The sequence below is a fragment of the Pelophylax lessonae genome (assembly GCF_965119305.1).
Source record: "Pelophylax lessonae genome assembly, chromosome: 3".
In the NCBI taxonomy this organism is placed as follows: Eukaryota; Metazoa; Chordata; class Amphibia; order Anura; family Ranidae; genus Pelophylax; species Pelophylax lessonae.
Window position 1 is genome coordinate 595,322,349 of NC_138770.1, and position 18,063 is coordinate 595,340,411.

General features: G+C 39.0%; 1 protein-coding gene across 1 annotated transcript in view; it reads right to left on the bottom strand.

Moving 5' to 3' along the window:
- The window catches only part of LOC309549498 (serine palmitoyltransferase 3-like), a 201,814-nt gene that overhangs the window by 76,551 nt on the left and 107,200 nt on the right, over positions 1-18,063 (bottom strand). The gene's annotated exons all lie outside the window — the stretch shown is intronic.

The following is an 18,063-nucleotide window of genomic DNA, read 5'->3' on the forward strand; positions in this document are numbered from 1 at the left end:
GACTGTCAGTAGAAAACATTTAAAATTGTGTTTCTTTAAAGTAAATAATACATTTAAAAAATCTCAAATATTACATTAAAATATTGTTTGTTAAAAGTATAATATTTCTATTGAATTAAAAATGAACTTATATTGTGTTAGAAATAGATGCAGCCAAATTTCGGCGGCCGAAAACTGTATTTTTGTGCATTTTGCCGATAGAGAAAATGGTGCCGATAACGATTTTGCAGCGATTTTACTGTGCTTATGGTGTGTTTTTCATAGGTCATGTTATTTAAATACTGCATGAAAATCGTAACACGTGTGCGTTATTGATGCGGTCTTGCTGTGTTTTCAATGCATTTCAACGGGGAGGTGCGTTTTTGGTATGTTTTTTTTTAACTGTCCAAATATGCAGCAAGCAAGATTCTTAACACCACAACCAGTGTGAAGACATACATAGAATTTAAAAGGATGCATTTTTCTTGAGCTTTTCTTGTGCTAAAGGTGCTGATAATGGCCGACAAATTCATATTCATTTAAATTCATAATATTAATTAAAAAGTTGAATAAAATACAATAATATATAAACAAATATATATATATATATATATATATATATATATATATATATATATATATATATATATATATATATATATATATATATATATATATATATATATATTTTTTAAAAGCGGTCATTTTTGATTTCAGTTAAGCAAATCCTGAATTTTCGGTTTGGGTTTTGGCACCAAAATTTCCATTCGGTGCACCTCTAGTTAGAAATGACTGAATCTGTATCTGTGGTTAAGCAAATCTATCTGATGGGCCACACCAAAGCTGGCCTCAAACTTTAGGGGACAGTTTTATGTGCATGCACAATCCAGCTACCCTCAGCTGACTAACTAATATTAGGGCTGATTTCACATAGACTTTATGTACCAGCTGTGGCAAGAATCCAGAGGATTCCTGTGTCTGGAGTCACAGGTGGATGCAGATAGTTGTGGCTGTTCATCCTGTACTCAGTTGCCCCTGTTTCATGTGCAATTACATTGACAGACAGCTATCAGCCTGTTAGCTGCAGATGCTCAGCCTGTATGAAGCACTATTTGCATACACCCGTGAATCCAGGCACAGGAATCTTGCTGCGGCTGGCAAACTTCCATGTGAATGAGGCACTCTGACGTTGACTAAGCCTAGCTGGTAATAAGAGATTACACCCAATGCAGACAGCCAGTGCCTGATATTAAATATTGTGTTGAATAACATGCAAAACAAAAAACTTTCCATATTCATGAACAATTGGATTGTCTAGGAATGATTTTTTTGGCTATGGAGAAGTGTAGGCAGAAGTTGGGTTAAGGTTTTACAGTGTTCGTTAAAGAGGTACTAAAGGCTCAAGGTTTTTTACCTTCATACATTCTATGCTTGAATGTAAAAACCCTGTCTTTGCAGCAGCTCACCAATACTTACAATGGCCCCTGCTGCTGTGTGAGCCAATGAGGAGACAGAGACTCAGGAGAGCCGCTGCTCTCATGCACCGCACTAAACGAGATAGGGCTCAAAAACGTATATGGGAGGGCAGGGTTGCACCCAAAAGGTTTTGTACCTTAATGCATTGAATGAATTTAGGTAAAAAAAAACCTGCTACCACTTTAAGGGTTAAGGTTTTGGAAGTGTTAAGCGTTTCCAGAAACCTGTGCTGTTAGGAACATAATTAGATTTCTGGTCCTCTTCTGAAAATGCTAGTTGCTTGTAAACTGGCTGGTCCTCAAGCATCAATACTTTTTGAGTTACTAACCTGGACCAAGCCTGCAGAAAAGAAAGTTGAAAGTCCAGTGACTCAGACACCATTAGACCAGCATAAAAGCCAGGGAAAAAGCCTAAAGTGGACTTAAACACTGAAAGATGTGCCCAAAAAAAAAAAGACAAGCAGAGGGCAAAGAACTAGCCACCAGTATTGCCTGCATGGACCCTACAGCTGATCTTTTCCCTATTAATGACTTACCATACCTGGTTCTGCACTGTGTTTTGTGTGGGGGCCACCATCTTGGTAGAGGATGCCTTCACTTCCTCTCGTCAGAGCTGTCCCCATGTGAATTGTGGGGGAATATTTAAGCAACAGCCAGAGAAGTTTATTTTTCAGGGTACAGCTTTGGCACAGCCAACATTGCTTGATGTTCACTGGAGCATAGCAGATCTTCACTTTTTGGGTTCAGATTCACTTTAAGGTTAGGAGGACAGAAAAGGAAAGTGTTTTTTTTTCCTGTTTTTCCAATTCTGTAAAAGTCATAGCAACCTTTTCAGAAATTAAATGTACAGTATTAATCATGCACAGCCCTTTTACAGTCAGAGCCTTCAATCTTTGTCGGAGGTCTTAAGCTAATTAAAAAAAAAAAAAGGAAGGTGAAAATGATACTAGATGAAAGAAACTTAAAATTATCTGAGATAATCATGGCACTTTATCTCTACCTTAACTCTAATGACTGTCAGTAATCATTGTGTGTGTAGGCAGCCTTATATTTATTAGAAAAATATTTCTCGAAATTCCTTACATTCTCCTACCAGCTATAACCCTATCTCCAGTGGTCAAGGTTTCAGGCTTTTGCAGGGCCATCCTTGGATGATATACCTTATGGCATCCTTGGTAATATGAAACTAATTTCAGAAGACTTCAATGATCTTTGTTATAATAAACCCAAGTGCACACATCCAAGTCCATTAAAGGTGGGCTTGTTCAACATCTGGTTAGACAAAAGCACAATACTGACTTGGAGAAGTGTCTTAATTTGGAAAGGATTTGGATTTCACCCAGCATGATCATATGCTTGTAATTACCAGAAAGACTTTGATCAAGGAATTTGATTCAATAAACAATCCTACAGGGAATAATTCTCAATTTCTAATCATTACATGTATATTTTGGGACATTAGAATTATTGTAAGATCAGTCATCCCTAAAATAAACCTGTCAATTTTAGATCACGCCAGTAAATAGAAAAAGATTTATTCATCATGCTCAACAGAAATTATAGCTTAGAAGATCAGGATTTATACCTTTAAGTCACTGCAACCTATCTGTGCTTTAATTTTGTAATAAACTTACAAGTAGAGATGAATTAATGTGTATAGGCATTTCCTCGCATAACAGAATGAAGTGTACATTTAAAACACAGTAGCCATTTCATTTGTATATACTGGTAATTCAAGCTATTTTGCAAAAATTACCTTTTTTTCTTTTTAACTTGCTTTTTTTTTTTTTTTTTAAGATATGTACTTGTATCTTCAATACAAGTAATTCAAGTAAGTTTGCTAATATTACTTTTAACTTTTTTTTCCTCTCATTTGCTTTCTGCTAAAAGCTGCACTTGAATCATCAGCAGTTTTCTTAGCTTAAATTTACACTTCTAAATTATCTGCATGATACAAGTTTCTCTGTATAGAGTTATAACAAAAAAAAAGCATCCCAATATCCCTTTAACATGCATTCTCTTCTTTGCTGGTAGATGAGCAGAGATGATTTACATAAAAAAGAATGGGATTAGGTTTATTTTTTTAATGTAACACCTAGAAACTATTTTGTGTGTTTTTTCCTCTTTCCAGTAAGCAAAAATTATTCTCTATGCTTCCAAGACACTCTACTGACAAAATGAGCAATATAAAATTATTTTTTAAGAATTATTTAAAATATCATTATTAAAAAAAAATTAATAAATCAACCATGGCTACATTTAGGAGTTGTGAGGCCTCAAATGCGGCTCCTAACAAATGCGAATGACTACATGTTGTTTATTTATTGTATTTAGTAATATAAACTGGGGAAGGATAAGTGGATATTTTCGAATGGTCCTTTTACATGGTCCGTTCAGTTTTTTCATCCGCTCAGTGACTTTTTTTTTTTTTTAAATGGACACGGATGCACTTTTGGCTGGTCCGCTCCGTATATGTCTGTGTTTCATCCATCTGTTTGCGGATGAAAAACGGACATAATGTATGTCTATGGGATTGCGGATGTCAGCAGATGACACCGCTGACCGTTCCATTTTTTAAACGGAAGAAAAATAGGGTTCTTTTCCATTTCAAAAAACTGAACTGAACGGAATGGATGCAAAACGGATGTCAGCGGATGGTCATCCGCTGACATCCGCAATCCCATACATTATGTCTGTTTTTCAGCTGCAAACGGATGGGAGGAAAAAACGGACATACGGACCGCCCGTGTGAAAGGACCCTTAGGCGTTTTAAGAGTTTAAAAAAAAAAATAATAAATGCACTTTTTTTCCAGGTGAAAAAATGTGAATTTATTATTTTTCTTTATTTTTGTTTTTTTGTTATAGGAGGCTGTAGAGCAAGATGTAGAATTCTTGCACAGTCTTCCTCTAGCTTTGTGTTCGTAACCCTGCACAGGCTAAGCCTAAGCCTAAGCTAGAGGAAGATGAATGAACTATGAAAATAATGATAAGCGCACTCACAGCCCTTTCAAACTACAAGTAAAGGCAGTGGACGCAGAGAGAAGATCCCCTGCCCGCTGTAACAGCAGGGGTGTGCTTAACAGTAACATGTTACGCCCTAAAAACAGGTGTCAACACCAAGCACAATTTTCCCCATGCATACACACATTCAAGAAACTGGCTGTTCAGTGATGCTGGGTGCTGTAATGACCATAGGCTGGAAACTGTGAATGATCAAAGTGAAGAAAATGTCATCTGCACACCAAGGATTCCAAAGGGTCCAAAGCTTTATTTCCATGGTCACATGATAAACATACAGAAACAATTTGGAGCCACGCAGGGCTCCTTCATCTGAAATGTTGCTGTATGTTTATCATGTGACCACTGAAATAAAGCTTTGGACCCTTCGAGGAATCCTTGGTGTGCTGATGACATTTTCTTCACTAAATACAGGTGTAACACGTAATATGGTGTACTGATGACATTTTCTTCACTAAATATAGGTGTAACACGTAATATGGTGTACTGATGACATTTTCTTCACTAAATACACTAAATACAGGTGTAACACATAATATGGTGTACTGATGACATTTTCTTCACTAAATACAGGTGTAACACATAATATGGTGTACTGATGACATTTTCTTCACTAAATACAGGTGTAACACATAATATGGTGTACTGATGACATTTTCTTCACTAAATACAGGTGTAACACGTAATATGGTGTACTGATGACATTTTCTTCACTAAATACAGGTGTAACACGTAATATGGTAGCAAAGGTGAACTCATTTAATGCCTCAACTGAACACTACTAAAATAACTTGTCCATAAGTTCATATACATTAAAACAGACTGAATGCAACTAAAATGCTTGCACTAAACAAGAATAGAGAAACATTCAGAAAACACATAATGGATGGTATTGAAAAATAAAAGCAATAACTAAAGTCCATTTTAAAATTCAACCACTGTAAGTGGACTACTATTTAAGCCACATGTGCCCAGCATTTTAAACCAAGGTGAAAGCTAATAAATCTGTATTTTTTTTTTTTTTTTTTCTAGCACCAATTAAATGTTTTAGTGCCTGTTGTAGTAATCCAAATTGCAGGCTGCTATTTAGTAAAGCCTCTAGATGGCGCTAAACGTCAAGAAAAAGGAGCAGGATATCAGAACGCTCATTGCTGGTCTCACTTCAAAACCTCATGGTAAACGATAAAGTACCCCCGCTTCTAAGTCAATGTTGTCTTGTCAACAACTGCAACTATCTATAGCCGTTAATGCAATAAGTCTATCAGGGAGGATCTATCTGACTAACAGTCTCTGCAGTCTCTACTAAAACAAAACACCTGCAATGCTTATAAACATCAGATGACATTTGCCTATGGCACTGATTTAATAAAGGCAATAGACCGCTCACTTTGCAAGGGAATTTTCACTTAGCTTAGTAAATGTGCTGAAAATTCAGTTTGAAAAAATACTCAAGGCAAAAAAAAAAAAGGGGTATATTTGCTTGCAAGTGATTGGATGATGAAGTTAGCAGAGCTTCACCTTATTCACTAGGCTAAGGGAAAATTCCCTTGCAAACTGAACCACCCTTTTTGCCGTTAGTAAATCAACATGTATGTCCAATAACACTCAGCAGCTCAGAGGTAGCAGTTTGTAAGTCTGGTTATACAGGTGGTAATTTTTTTTTTCTTTACTCAAAATTAAAATGTGATTCAGTAATGCTGATATGTGCATAGCTCCCAACTGTCCCTGATTTCGAAGGACTGTCCCTGATTTGGAACAAAGTCCCTCTGTCCCTCTTTCCTCCTGATTTGTTCCTCATTTTGGTCTGATCTATATAGTTGTATATAAAATGCACTTTTTATCTTTCAAAAAAAGTGTTTCCCAGGGCTAAACCATCCAATTTCTAAATTGCTGCATTCATCCAAAAGCCAATATAAAGGAGTAATAGAGGTAGAAAGCACTTGTAGGTATAACCAATCACTTGTTTGTACAATTCTCCTTTAAGGGGGCATGGCAGGGGGGTGTCCTATGCCTACATACTTTTGCAAATAGGTGCAAATAGGTGTCCCTCGTTCCCATACCATAAAGTTGGGAGGTATGTATATGCAGTAGAGTGTTATGTTAAGTCTGACTTTTTTAAATACATCCACCCTAAAATCTGTATTTAGCACTCAGAGACGCCCAACTCCTTCCCGTGATCCCTCATAATTTACCCTCCTTCAGCCCATGCTGAAGTAAGCATTGAAAGAAAAGAAAGAAATGTGGTACTCCCCTTCTTCTCCTTTGTGCCACTACGCTTTGGCATAAATCCCCAGTCATTGCTCCAGATTAGGTTTGATTATTATCCAGAACCATTGAGTCTTTTCCTTTGAGCACAGGCAGTCATTGCCACCCCTGTAGCCCTTTGATTATAGGAGATGTCTTCTTGACATTTTCAGCCCTAGGTGCAAGCTTTGGAAGACCGGAAAAGTTGCCCATTAGTGGCACACACACAATTTCTTTGACTCGGGTGTACATTTTGATTTCTCCCAGAGTCTGCCCCTAGACGGAAATGAAGAAGGGCAGGGGTGGTCAAGTAACCATCGTTCTATGGTTAGTTAAGGAGAAAGAAAAAAAAGAAGGAAAAATGTTAAGGGATCAGATGGATGGCTAAAATACTGTTACATAGGACTTCAAGAAAACTGCATGATGCATAACTCCAATAACAACAGGAAACCACAGAATATTAAAGTACATTTAAAGCCAAAAAAAGAAGGGTATAGTGGTTTGCCATATCAGAATGTACAGTTGCCTCCATCCCCATATGTAAATATTTGGACAAAAAAGGAAGGTATGGGACTTTAATTGAGGTACAACTGAACATGAAAAATATCAGTAAATCTTTTTCATGTTCAGTTGTACCTCAATTAAAGTCCCATACATTTAAAGCCAGTTTTTTTTTTTTTTTTTTTAATTTTTAATACAGTGGAAAAAAACTTTTGAGGCCCCTATCAATTTTTACTGGTTACCCCCCACTGCAGGAATTCACCCCTTAGTCCTGGTGACAATTTTTAATAGAAAGGAGGGAATTCAATAATTTACAGTGGTCACTGAAAAAGGGGGGCGAGGGTGAAGTTCTTTTACTTTATTTTTTATGATCACAGTTAATAAGAAAGAAAATATATGCAAGACCCTTAAAAAGGAGATTTAAAATGCTTAGTCGTTCAGTAACAGCCCTAAGCATGTTCACATTTACTATATGGAAAAAAAAAAAAAAAAAAACAGCAATGAACTGGTCAATCAATCCAGAGATAACACCATGGACATTTTTAACGTTATCTTGTTTTGACCAAAATATTTCTTTGCCAGTTTTATTCTACTGTATTCATATTCTGTACTGTAGATCACATGGCAAAAATGGGACAGTGGCTGCTGAAAACATTCCCACATCCAGCCCAATTCACAAGTTTCCATCTTCGATCACAATACTTATCTCTAAAATGGAAATATAAAAAAATTCAGATATCAGAAAGATTTTTTTTCCTGGAAAACACTTCTTGTTATATACCCTCAGTATAACTCTGCAAATAATGCTTTGTTAAATATGGCACTGAGTGCCTGAGAGTTCAGAAAGGTGCTATGTGTACTGCAGAAAGATCAAAAGACCTAAAAAGTTTAAGTGTGAAAAAATCTCTCCAAGGCATCTAACACTAAAAGAAATTAGAACTGGAAGCACAGAAATATCTTGCAATTTAAATAAAAATTTGGGGGGGGAATTCTGAGATATTACTAACTAAGCTTAAAACTGCTCCCACATCCCTTCTAACACCTATACTAACTAGCCTTAAAAGAAAGATGTACACTGTATACTTACCTCTTCTCAGACCGCTCCAGTCTGGTCATGTGATCAGCTCCCTGTGTCAGCTAGCAGCGGCTTCAGAGGACAACAGGGAGCGCTTCAACAACAGAAGCCCCATAGTAAGCCTATTGGTGACGTCCCTGCACAGGCATACCAGCCATTGTCTCATCACTCTCTCCCCTGAAAGAGACATCAGAAACATTGCTGTTGTCACTTTCCGTACCTGATGACGAATTTTCCCACGAATCGCTATCGCTCAGTTCTTCAAGTACTCTGTTTCACTGTCGCCGTTTTCATCTAAAAGTGATTTTGCGCAAAAAAAACCGCTTTTTGAACGCCATGGTCGTTCTCTATTTTCCAGGCACAGCACTGGAAAAGTCACCAGGTGCAATCCTGTGCTGAAATGGCATGATACAGTGCAATCCGTTAGGATCACAGCTTTGCATCATGTCATTTGGTGTATTTACATTTTTGAATTTGCCGCCGGTTCGACCCCCCTGAGTCGCAAAGCTCGCAGGGAAGGGAACCAGAAGGCAAGTGCTGGCAATGGGTCATGCACAGAGCGGGGAGAGAGTGCGAGGACAACGGGGAGGACGGCGGGTGATCGCAGGGAAGGTGAGTAACATTCTGGGGTAATCCCGAGTGTGGCTCAGGGTTACCGCTTTTGGTACTGAAAGTTAACCCCCAGCCACACTCGGGAATACCACCAGGGAGGTAATGGCTATTTTTTTTTTAACTTCCCTATACTCACAATACTGTGTACACACAATATCAAAGTATCTCAAAACGACCATATTTTGGTAATAATTAATTTGTTGAGCTAATTTGGAATTCTTCACTGCTGAACACAATTATCCCAGAGCTGCATGAGTGCTTTAATAAAAAGCAATTATTTTCTAATGAAACAATGCCCTCTATTCAATGTCAGATATCAAAGCCTAAGTACAGGTCATGATCCTACAGAGTAAATATAATTAGTGCTATGCAGTGCCGAAGAAGCTGCAACACTAAAGACAATCGCCACCCAGTATAGCAATAGCTGCACACTCATGTTTGTTTAGTGATATCATGTAATAATGTAGTGGAAGAATACAAGGTAGCAAGGAAATAGTGCGCTAACAATAAAAATAATGGGAGTCAATGATGAATGTGGAAACCAACAATCCCTAAAGACTCTCAAATAAATATGTCTGCTGAAACAAAATTAAGTGCTAAATAAGTCCGTGCAAAAATGTCATGACAATATATACAGACAAGAGTGTGTCACATAGATCAAAATGTGATGAATAGATGAGTGTAACAAATCAATAAACAAAAATAAAACAAGAAAAGTCTCTCAAATGGTGTAGGTCTGCTTCAACTAATTAATAAATAAATGATTAATAAAGTGAGTCCGTGCCAAGGTGACGTCACGATAGGTGCAGACGATGGTGATTTCACATTAAGAGATGTTCAGGGTGGCCTCTTAGCGCAAAACACTTCAATAATGACATTAAAACTTGAAGGTGACAAAATGGTGAGATGGTGACACCCGGTGGTAGAAATGGATTCTTACCAGAAATCAGGGAGATATGAGTTTAGACTACTGGAGTGGAGAATCCAATATGATGTGCTCTCACTGGGATATCCAGAAAACTTGTCCTGTTCACAGCTGAAGGTTCCAGTTGCTCAAGGTGTAAAGACCCAGAGGATGATGCTCAAAGAAAAAAAGGAGCTGATGGTGCATTACCCTCAATACAAGTTTATTAAGAAAGGGGGAAAACACTTACATAAAAAAAAAACGGAACAAACAGACTACCGGGTGTCACCATCTCACCATTGTGTCTCCTTCAAGTTTTAATGTCATTATTGAAGTGTTTTGCGGTAAGAGGCCACCCTGAACATCTTTTAATGTGAAATCACCATCGTCTGCACCTATCGCCACGTCACCTTGGCACGGACTCACTTTATTAATTCGTTGAAGCAGATCTACACCATTTGAGAGACTTTTTTTGTTTTATTTTTGTTTATTTATTTGTTACACTCCTCTATTCATCACATTGTGATCTATGTGACACACTCTTGTCTGTATATATTGTCATGGCATTTTTGCACGGACTTATTTAGCACTTAATTTTGTTTCAGCAGACATATTTGAGAGTCTTTAGGGATTGTTGGTTTCCACAGTCATCATTGACTCCCATTCTTTTTATTGTTAGCGCACTATTTCCTTGCTACTTTTCTAATATCATTACTTCTCTAGTTCTGCTTTCATTTTTCACTTTTGATTTGCGCACCTTCATTTTTCATATTTACAGAATACAAGGTGCATTGCTCTCATTCTGGTACCTGTATGAACATTTGTCCCTACAACCTATCGGTATGTAAAAGTGACATGACAGAGAATGCACTTTCCTGCAATGTACAGAACAAGGAACACAAGCTTGTGACTTGCCAAAATGTCAAAATAAAAAACGTCACCACCTTTTAAGCCCTATGAGTGTGTCGATTTATCTTTTGGATTCATTGTACATAATCATACAGGTTTTGAGCAGCTGTAACAGAACTGCACCATCTGTCTTACGATGAAAGGATTTTACATGATCACTTGGAAAAACGATCATAAATAGTGTTGGGCTTATAAACACTAGCCTTAAATAGTTTCCTGGTCAAGAAAAGTATGCTTTCAGGTGCTTCTGAGATAGTTTGACTTGCGTTTGAATTGCTCAAGGAGTTCTTTCACAAGCTGCTTTTCATTCATATTTCCTTGTGTGAACACAAAAAGCTATTTGGATGCAGATTGCAAACTTGAGTCCTCGAGCTTCTACTGTCACTCACACTCCTACCTGTCCTAAGTTTAGCCTAGCATATACGATCAGAAAACCAGACCAAAAATACCACTTTGGAAGCGATCGTATGATAATCTGATTGTTAGCACACAGCTTTCGAGAGCCGAACACGACAGTTCATCCAAAATTATCCAAAAGGGACAAAAATGAACATGCATGCTTGGAAACTAAAGAATACATTACAATATAATACAACACATTACATCACTTCCGAAGTTGTATTCCATCGTACGAAAATTTTCATAAATTTAGTATCCTCCTAATTTTCGATAGGAGACCAGCATGCAAAAAAAAAAACCAACGATCATTCATCTGATAGTCTCATTGTTTGTACGAGGCTTAAATAATGTGCCCTGTACAGTGCTTGATAGCAATAAAATAGCCAAACCAAGTTATATGTAAAATTTGTTTACTTCCTTCTAAATTGTAGTTTTATTTAGGACAAAAGTTCTTCCTAAAGGGTTTGGATAGACATTGCTCTAATTTACTGTCAAACTTCCATCTCCCCACGTTCCTGCTGCATTGAATTGATTTTACTTATAAGCTTGTTAAATTCTTGCAGAGGTAGGTGGTGGAAAGAAGGATCAGCAAGGTGTCCTACATCCCAAGAACTACACTCACTCAAGAGCCCTTTCCCTACACAGTGTGTTGACAGGTTCTTGGGTAGTCAAGAGAACTCAACGTATGTCGTATATTCAAGCACAGGAGAACTCAGGCAGAACTAACAAAAACTGCTTGGGATTTACCTGCAGCAAAGGCAGCGTTGTCCACCAACAACAGAAAATTAAGAATTTGAAATGAAATTTCTTAGGAAAGGTCTCAAAACATTTAAACATTGTCTGAAAGATTTTATTTGCTTTTAACATTTGATTTTGGAATTAATGGATTTTACCAAATGAAAACCACATACACTGCCACAAATTCATGTTACAGAAACAATTTCCATCCTGTTCCTTCAAATTCAGTTGAAAACGAACGTTGATTTGGCCCACTAATGAGAAAAATAAACTTTCTTAGAATATTCTTTTACTATGATTTTTTTGTTCAAAATTCTACCCATTTATGGCCAGCTTTAGGAGGGCCCTGCATTTTTAAAGGGATAAAACATATTGGCGTGTGCACGTATTACAGAGATGTACTGGATATGTTCTTTTCCAGACAATAAAACCACAATGAAAAAAACTGGAGGTTGGAGGAAGAGAGTATTGGCATAGAGAGAAAGGAGAGGAATCTTTGGGTGCCAAAAATAACCATTTAAGGAATGTGAAGTCCTATAATAATTTGTTCTTTGGAACTAGAAAAATGTTTTTTTTTTTTTTTTCTTTCAAAAGAGAAGGACAATATGGAACTAGGTTGTTTTAAAAGGAATCTGTAAGGACAGAACATGGGAGTTTCTTTTGCCAACTAGTTTAAAGCATGTAGACATTTGGCTGCAATTCTAAACTTGCCTTCACTTCATAGTGAGTCACGGAGTTGGAAGAGATACCCAGGAGTTCAGTGACCTTTATCGATTAATTCTTCTGCTTTCTGCATGAGGTAGTTTGGCAATTTAGCCATTGTATATTCTTTAAACTAAAACAAGTCATTGGTGGCAGCTACTACATATCTATCGTCACAGGCATAAAGAGCTAAAATTACAGGTTAAACAGTACTTTCCTTTGCCAATGTTTACTGAAATTGCTTCCAAATATGTACTATTCAGCTATGAATAACTCATTGGTGCCTATTCAGTGAACAGAAACTTTGCTCTAGTCTGTCCCCAGAAACCCAGTTATGTCCTCATAGGGTGCCACAATCTTACCTCCCACACAACATAGGAAAGTAAAGACAAATGGCGCTTTTCCACTGCATGGAACCGAACGGTTCAGCTCGCTTTTGTGCTTTTCCACTGCTGGTACCGCATGGTACGGTGTAGGAACGATTCGGTACGGCGGCGCTTTTCCACTGCATGGAACCGAACGGTACGGCTCTCAAAAACAGTACCACCTCGATTGTGGTTCCAAGAGGTACCATACCCGGTACCATATCCCACAATCCTTTGCATGCAGTCACTACTAGACACTGATTGGTCAGAGAATCCCACCCACCCCGTTGTTATCCCACCCACTTAACTTTAGTACTCCTTTAGTGGAAAAGCAAACCATACTGTACCGAACCGTTCCAACACTGTACCATGCGGTACCAGCAGTGGAGAAGAAAACCGGGCCAAGCAGGGCCGAGTAGAGCCGAGCCGGTACTTGCAGTGGAAAAGTCCCAAAACTGTCAGGTACAGCCCACGTGTCAAAGACACATCTGCCTTTCCTGTGACAACCACGCATCACTGCTCTCACATATGTTGGAAGGGGGACTGGTTAGTGATGGAGATGAAGGATTAGCTGTTGACTTTCGACAAAAAGTCACAATCTGCACACAACTAATAGCACTCTTTAGCTTATTTTGGAGAGCATAAAATTACAATAATGGGGCCACCACTACCTTAATTTGCTTGGGGAAAGGGTTTATCGTAATTTTCAGTAACAACTACTGGTGAAACCTTGACCTATGCAAACCCCAAAGTACTGTTGAGCTTGCTTGAGTACTGTATTATATTCTTGCTGAGTCTTGTATTTCACTAGTCCATTTCTGATTCAGAGGAGGACTGTGGGAGATCCCTCTATGTTACCACAGCAGCTAAGTTAATATTTTTCTTTACCTTAATTCCCTCTTTAATTCTGTATAAAGGAAAGGTTTGAGAACAAAAGCAGACATTTTCCTATAGCAACTAACTAGCATTTAAATATATGATAAAAGCCAATAGCTGTTTACAATTTATTCCAGCATTTAAAACTTTGTTGTAAAATTCTATTGCTATACCCTTCCCTTGAAAATTCTTCACTCCATATGTGATCATTTTCAGCGCAGGACACTGTTTAATAATGGCTATTTTTAAGAATTCTCCAAATATTGTCTTACAAAACATAAGTAGGATTTCAAAGTTGGGAAGAAAGAGGAAAGAAAAAGAAACCGACAAGGCGAGAATTTATCTCACCACATCTAGTAAATGGCACATCCTGAAATTTGGAGGAACAGTCAAATGTCAAGTGTCACCCAGAGTTTAAGCCTAAAAGACAGCCTAAACACAACAGTAACTTGCAGATTTAATAGACAAACTGGAATTGTGTGCTTATTTAAAGAAAACAGAACCCCTTTGGGGAATGGTCCAAAATAATGTTCAAAAAGCCACAACAAAAGCATTTCTTGGTGTTCCATTGAAATAACAGAACAATCAGGAACTGTTTTGCCATAATCTAAATTCAAAGAAATGAAAAAAGTTCATCTTTCTTTTATTTTTATTCCTAGAAATGTATTTTGTTTAATTTTTCTTGGGACATTGCCTGCTGAAAAAGAATCTGTGTACTAGGCCGTGAAGTTGACCATGCTTAGCCATGTACTTAAAGTATATCTGAAGCCAACGGGTTGAGTGAAAAAAAAAAAAAAAGATTCCCCCCATTTACACATTTGAGGTGTTAGGGAGAAACCTTACCACTGTGGTATTGTATTCTGACAGTTGGAAGATGTCCCCGCCATCAGAATGAAATGATCAGTGCTCGACAAGCTAGTTATACACAAGTTGATCAATAGATCGATTTATGAACAACCAACCTGCCCATACATGGCTAGAAATTGGGCTGATCCAAGCTCAACCGGCCAAATTTTGATCCATGTATGGCCATCTCAAGCAGTTTAGGTTGTAGAAGATTTTGGTTTCACCCAATAGTGATAATTTGATATGATGTATAATGTTTAGGCTACCACAACCAACTTTTCACAGGCTAATCTGCTAGTTTTGTAATAGTACCACGCAATCTGACACAGAATGTATTTCCACTTTTGCAGCCAATTTAGGATAACAGTAACTTTATATTTGTTAGATGTTCTTGCTCACGCAGCACAACTGGAAAAAAGAATTGCTGCTTACCATTTTAATAAAATCCTGCTTCATTCTCTCTATGGAGGGTGGATGGTGGAGAAGGGGGGTGGAGAAGGGGGGTGGAGAAGGGGGGTGGGGGGGGGGGCGGGTTGGCGAGCTGTGATTGCCATGCAAAAAAAAAAAAAAGGAGGAGGTGTATCTAAAGCTTTTCTGACTACACTTCAGCATGCCACTGAGAGCCAGAGCTAGCCACTCCGGCCCCCTCTTCAGCCCAATGCTCCAGTGAGCACTGGAGGGGCAGAGCAAAGAGTAGGGACTGACAGTCACCGCTCTCAGCTCTGAACAGAGTGATCAGCGGTCATGCAATTGCTCAGTTCTTGGGCTTACAGCCTTTAACCCTGTCTCATACTGCTAATGTTGGCAGATCTCATCATCAGTTTTAACCTAGATTTGAATACAGTCTGTCTTAACTAAGGGTTAAAGATTAAGAAGCTTGTCTTCTGCATTATACATTAAAGCCTAACTCCAGGCTTCTTGTAAGTTTAAATAGTTAGTTTGGACCAAGCTGGTTCATTGGTTTTCTTAACTATCAGATGCGCCTGCTGGGAATGCTGTATGAACTGTACATACAATATGCAGAGCAGAGGGATGGGGACTTTATGTCCCACTCCTGGATCAAAATCGAGTCAGGCTGAACGCCATTCCCAGGAAGAACTGTATTTCATCAATGAATACATGGCTTCCTCTGATTGGCTGAGGTGCACAGAGTGACTTTCTCTACCTGTCTCTGCACCTCCTTATGTACACCTGGCAGAATCACCAGGTTTATATAAAGGAAAATGTTTTATGAACTTGACCACCACATCTAAGGATTAGTGAGCTGCAATATATTACATTTTTGTTTTTAATTAGCTACACTTAATCCAACTCAGTAAAGGAAAGCCTGCTTTATCACAGATGGTCCTTTATGGAGTGTGGAGTGTTTACAGGGCAAAGCTTAAGGTTTTACTTTTAAAATTCTAGAGGTTTGCTAGTGTATATTATCTACACCACAGATAATCTTATCTACACCACAGCTAATCCTGAATTCTTAAATAGCAAAAAATGATAAAATTATTAAAATGATAAATACAAAAATGAGAGAGATCAAAGCAATATTTTTTCTTCATTTTGGGTTTGCCTTGGGTGGCAATAGAGGAGTAAAACATTTTCCTTAATTGTGAGCATCAATCAATTACACTATATTAATAGCTCACTTATTAGACCAACGACGTAGCTCACTGTTTGAATAATCTTTATAAACCTTTATGTTGCTTAAAAGAATTTAGCAGATGTTAGTGTTTATCAGATGAACTCTTAATGCAATCCTTTGTTGCTGTGGGTAATATCTACAAATGAGAAATAACTATCCATATTAATTTGACATTTATGTAACTACTAAGCGCTCTTATCTAAAAGGTTTTTCCCCTTCTACTTTTTCTACAAACATTCCACAGAGTATGGTCGATGGCGAGGGCTGGAGCATAAACACTAGCTCACCAAACCTTGATACTGAATTGTACCCTTGATTAAAAGGTTCTCAAGGTCATCAGAGCCACTTACAGCCAGGCTGGCAAAGTTTAATAGGACTGAGCACTACCTGACTATGGCAGATATGCTGAAGATTTAGAAGATTTTGAATTGGGAGAATTTATCAGCCAAGATTGTGGATCAGATTTTGGACCTGATTATGTATATTTATTATATGTAAAGCACAACAAAGGGGTCTTCTTTAAATGTACATCCAAGGGCAGTGTTTCTAAATCCTAAAAACCCTATCTTGAAAAGCCAGTGATTAAAATAAACGCTAGTGGATGTCAGCTTATAACAAGTAACCCTCGACTTAAGTATTTAATTCAGTGCCTTATTTGTGTTCAAATGTTTTCTAAGAAAACTACAACATGTTTAAAGAACTTAGTGGGTGAGGTCTCCCATATAGATCCCCCCTTACAGCAGGCCAGGGTGAGGTCCCCCATATAGATCCCCCCTTACAGGAGGCCAGGGTGAGGTTGAGGTCCCGTCCCCCATATAGATCCCCCCTTACAGGAGGCCAGGGTGAAATGAGGTCCCGTCCCCCATATAGATCCCCCCTTACAGTAGGCCAGGGTGAGGTGAGGTCCGGGTACCTCATCTCACCCTGGCCTGCTGTAAGGGGGGAGATCTATATGGGGGACGAGACCTCACCTCACCCTGGCCTCCTGTAAGGGGGGATCTATATGGCGGACGGGACCTCACCTCACCCTGGCCTGCTGTAAGGGGGATCTATATGGGGGACCTAATCTCACCCTGGCCTGCTGTAAGGGGGGATCTATATCGGGGACCTGGTCCCCGATATAGATCCCCCCTTACAGCAGGCCAGGGTGAGGTGAGGTCCCCCATATAGATCCCCCCTTACAGCAGGCCAGGGAAGGGCAGGTTCCCCATAAAATAGATCCCCTTTACTTAATCTTCTCACTCAGTCACTAGTACAGTACTACAGAACTACTCTTACCTTTTTTTTTCATCTGTCCCCAGGCAAGGTTTTCCTACAGCACCACAGACCGTCACCAGACTTCAGGCTCTCTGGCCTCTTCCCCTCCTTCTTTGCTGAATTGCTGACTGTCCTGTCGTCCTCCTCGCCGCGCCGGCATTCTTCTGTTGGTTCTATCCCTCGCTGCGCTGGGCGGCTGCTGCACAGGCTAGTCCCTCCCCCAGACAGTACATCTCCGCACCGCACACCTGTCTCCCCCACCACTCTACAGTGGGCGGCGCCGTTTGGATCGGATTCGGTCTGGAGCTGAGCGGCCGAGCCGCCAAGCCGAGGCCAGCCAGCAGTGAGCCAGGGGCAGAGAGCAGACTCAGTGGCGGGCCGGCGGCCATGGCGGAAGCACGAGGGTGATTAGGGTGTGCCTGGGCATGCCCCATGCACCCGCCTATGGTTGCAGGTAGCCATTATACATGTTGCACCTTTCTGCTTTAGAGCCATCAGAAGTTCAGTGGAGCCAAACACTAGTTCTG